The sequence below is a fragment of the Terrapene carolina genome, unplaced genomic scaffold, assembly GCF_002925995.2.
Source record: "Terrapene carolina triunguis isolate 2854851 unplaced genomic scaffold, T_m_triunguis-2.0 Scaffold227, whole genome shotgun sequence".
NCBI lineage: Eukaryota > Metazoa > Chordata > Testudines > Emydidae > Terrapene > Terrapene triunguis.
In genome coordinates, this window is record NW_020664578.1 from 5,224,407 (window position 1) to 5,228,867 (window position 4,461).

Genomic DNA, 4,461 nt, shown 5'->3' on the forward strand with positions numbered 1-4,461 from the left:
GACCTTCTATGGGTCATCTCGATTATCACTTCAAAGTTTTTTCTTCTGCTGCTACTGATAGCTCATCTCAATTGATTGGCCTCTTACAATTGGTATGCGCACTTCCACCTTTTCATGTTCTCTGTATGTATAAATATCTTCTGTCTGTGTGTTTCACTCTATGCATCTGAAGAAGTGGGCTGTAGCCCACGAAAGCTTATGCTGAAATAAATTGGTTAGTCTCTAAGGTGCCACAAGGACTCCTGTTCTTTTTGTCTCATAAATAACATTCCTGCTGTGGCGCTAGCACTTTAGTCAATCATCCCAGCTATAAGATTCCATGAATGCTTTCAATCTTGTCAAACTAATCTTTCCCAAGTCAATCATTTGAGAAGTTTGGAGCAGACACATCACTGATATTATGCAAGTTAAACAGAGAAGCTAGATAGACCAGCTCCAAGCATAGCCAAACATGGATCCTTCAGAGCTCTAAATAAAAGTGCGTCACATTTTTAAGAAGAGCTTCCTAAACATAATTCAAACAAATGTCTTGAAAACTTTTGGAATAGAGGTGTGATCTGGTCACGTATTCTTTCTCTGGTCTTATAGAAAAGCAGAGACCTCTCCAAGTCCACACAGCACAATGTTTTAATTTTCATTGCTATTTGTACTAAATAAAGATTAATCTACAAAACTGCACAAATTCACTCTTATCGGTAACATTCATTTTGCATTAAGTTTCTGGTAGATTTCCTTGTGCTTAAAATCAAGGTGTTATGAGCATAAAGAAACCCGACCTGATTAAGTTAATTTTCTGGGAGAATTAAATCAGTGAAAAAAAGGAGTTGGAAGAGAATGCTAAAATGAACTCTCATAGCATGGTCAAACCTCGCTGCTGTAGTACATGTAAATTCAGGCACTCATTTACCTTGTAAGAATCCTAAGTGAAAAGGAGACCACCACGCACAGAAGTCTGCACTAATCGCTCTCCCCTACAGACAGTCAAATTCAACTCCTCCGGAGATGCATTTGGCCCATGTAACTCCACTGACTGCAATCAAGTTAAAGCAGGGATGAATCCCACTTGTCTACCTTCCAGCTATATTTAAAACCATGACTATGCTGGTTCCTCCTCCCGCCCCCCCCCATTTAAAACCATGACTATGCTGGTTCCCCCCCCCCCTTTAGAAAAAACCACTAACAATTTAGAAGCTAAGGAAATACCTATTACTGCCCCCAGTTATTTTCTACAAGAGGCAGAAGGTGTTCTTTGTAACATGACAGGTGTGTCTGTGAGTTAATGAGTAAGTGCTACGTACTACCTATTAAAAAAAAAAAAAAAAAAACACACCTCGTGTTTGGAACAAACCTCACATGGCAACACCTTAGTAAATATCATATTAACCTTGAGCTATTTGCTGCATAAAGATTATGCAACTTGCTCAATTTTCTTTGCTTCCAACACACCCTGAATTGCACATGTTTAAAGCATTTACTACAGGGGTCATGAATTAAGGAAGAGCCAAAAGGAAACCTGACAATTTTTGTACCGTTTTCTACTTGTGTTTCTGTGAAGAACTATCTACAGTTAGAGGAGATTTATGTGTTTTGTTTTGTTTTTTTTAAATAAAAAATGGCTTCTCTGATGTCAAGAGTTTATTCTGAACGGGCAGCAGTGATGGAGTGGTATCTGATTTAACAGTGTGACATTCTCAGATTCTTCAATGCATAAGATTTAAAATAATCTAAATGTACACATTTCCACCACAATATAAGGTAACTGATGTCGAAGGGGGAGTGAAATAGGGTCAGTAGCTGAATTAGGATTCACATATTTTGAAAAGTCCAATTTTAGACCTCATTTGTGATCGTGGCATATTCATTGCTGTGAAACCCATCAAGAACAAAAATAAGCAGGAACACAATGAATGCAGATTAGTTAAATAATTAAAGGCAGAGATACTGAGCACTGCTCAGCAAAGTATGTTTCAGCTATCTAGCCTCAAGAGCATCCAGAAGCAAGAAAATTAATCTAGGGAAAAGAGAAGGTTAGTGGAGTACTAAAGATCTTGGTTAAAAACAGAAGATTGTGTTGACCTGACTAAAGAAGTGAATGGAGAGCTACATAAGAGGAGGATTATCTTTTTTGAGACCAGGGAAGAATGCCTGAGACTGAAAGCCAGGAACCCGACACCAGCATTGAATCACTTGGTGACCTTTGACAAGTCACTTCAACTGTGTCGGTTTGGCAAATGGGAACTGGACTGACCAGAATGGTATTATGAAGAGTAATTAGGTAATGTTTGCCAACTGTTGAAGACGCAAGGTGTAATGGGTTGCTTATTACTACAGTACCACACATAACATGTATGAAATACCTGCATAACACCACAACTGTTCCATATATGGTAGGGAAGGGCTGCAGGGAGTTAGGATTCTCTCATTAGAAGACTCAAAGATGAGTCACCTTCAATAGGAACAAAGGCCTGGGGATTGATACTGGCAAGGATAATGAGAAACTGAACATGAAACAATTAAAGTTCTGTTGAACAACTGCACAGGAGAAATCCAGAGTACATTTATGGGAGCCATGTTTTTCCAGGCTGGATTTCTCCCCAAAACATTAAGATTCTAGCTTCTTTTTCTAGTCTAATATTTATATAGTAGAAAGAAAATTGGATCAATTGACTGACACAGGACTGACTGCAGGACCCAAATGGACAATTTGGTGTGCCTGGAGCTGTGTCTAGAAAACTTGGGGTTCTGGAAAACCCAATTTATCAGATTCAATATATTTCTGCTTCATCACTAACCCAAAGAACAAACATATTGTCAAGAACTGTAAGCCACACCAAGATCTCGCATTCCTATCAATGAGATCTGCTGAAAGCAATTTAGAAGGACTTTGAACAAAACAAAACAAAAAAAACCACACAAAACAGAGTCTAATTGTAAAGTGACTAACAACTAAAACCAGTCCCTCTTCAGCTTTGTGTAACCTTGAAAGCATCTCTCTCTCACCAACTGAAGCTGGTCCAATAAAAGATATTACCTCACTCACCTTGTCTTTCCAACAACCAAAACACATTTACTACCGGCAATGGCCGATGCCTAGATTACTCAAATCTTGTTATTAAAATCCCCAACGTAATTATCACCCTGACTACAGACACAAAGCACCACAAAGCACACAATTCCATTAGCACAATCTGGATATAGTTATTTGACATCTGTATTATATCAAAACCATTTGCTGCCTGCATGACTTTTCCCACAAATGTAGTAAACATTACATGAGCCATATCTGTGGGCATGACATCAAGCTGTGCTATATAAATTGTGTATTTATAAATATTTTAAATAGATAAATAAAGGTGTAGCAGGCAATGATTCTTGTGGTGTTCGTGTTTACATTTCTCTCTAGGTCCTTATCTGGCCCCATCATCATAGACCTAGAGTGCCTAAAATTTCTTAAAACAAAAAATATAAAACGGAGTACAACACTAGTGAGGATGCCTAAAGATTTCTGATTAGCCTGGAGAATATTCTGATCTACAAACTCTGCTGACCGCATTTAACACTTGAAGCACACGCTTGTGCCACAGAGAAAAAAAGGTTTCAGAGTAGCAGCCGTGTTAGTCTGTATCCGCAAAAAGAACAGGAGTACTTGTGGCACCTTAGAGACTAACAAATTTATTAGAGCATAAGCTTTCGTGGGCTACAACCCACTTCTTCGGCTGCAGTGGGTTGTAGCCCATGAAAGCTTATGCTCTAATAAATTGGTTAGTCTCTAAGGTGTCACAAGTACTCCTGGTTTTTTTAGAGAAAAAAAGTGCTACTATGAAAGAAAATAAGCCTACAGTATGTTAATACAAGATTATAGGACATCAACACTTTAAGGATAACATTTTGATAAGCATTCAACAAGGCTTCTAATATTTTTACAAGCCAAAATAAATTAGTAGAAGGGGAAGGGGGAAAAAACCCTTATCATGGAACTACATTTGTAAGAGATTGAAACAAAGCCCTGTCTGTTCTGCATTAGGGTCTGATAACTTTCCCTGTTTGCAGTCCAGGAGCCACCTGCTGTCTATGGCAGCTTTCAACAACCAAGGAAAGTTACAGAAAGGCTTTCCGGTTACTGGAGTCTCCATAACCCTCCATTAACCCCATATCAGAGCCTTCCTGCTTCTCCCTTGCAAAGGGCTGCCCCCCGCACTCCCCCAAAGGAGCAGGGCAGGGGTCTTCATCTCAGACCAGGGTTCCCCTTCAGAGCTGCAACCAGGTGCGCCACCGATCCCTCACCCCCTGCGTGCCAGCCGCCACCAACCCTACATCCAAGCCCACAGCCACTTCCATCGCAGGAAGGTGGACAGCCCTGGGGACAGGAGCCCGGAAGTCACAGGGGAACCCGCAGCCATGTCAGGAATCAAGGGGCAACCCCCTAGAGCCGCAAGGAGCCAGACCCAACTTTGAGCCCCC

General features: G+C 40.3%; 1 protein-coding gene across 3 annotated transcripts in view; it reads right to left on the reverse strand.

Annotated features, from left to right (window-relative positions):
• Nucleotides 1–4,461, reverse strand: part of TUFT1 (tuftelin 1) — a 42,702-nt gene that overhangs the window by 30,634 nt on the left and 7,607 nt on the right. The window lies entirely within an intron of this gene.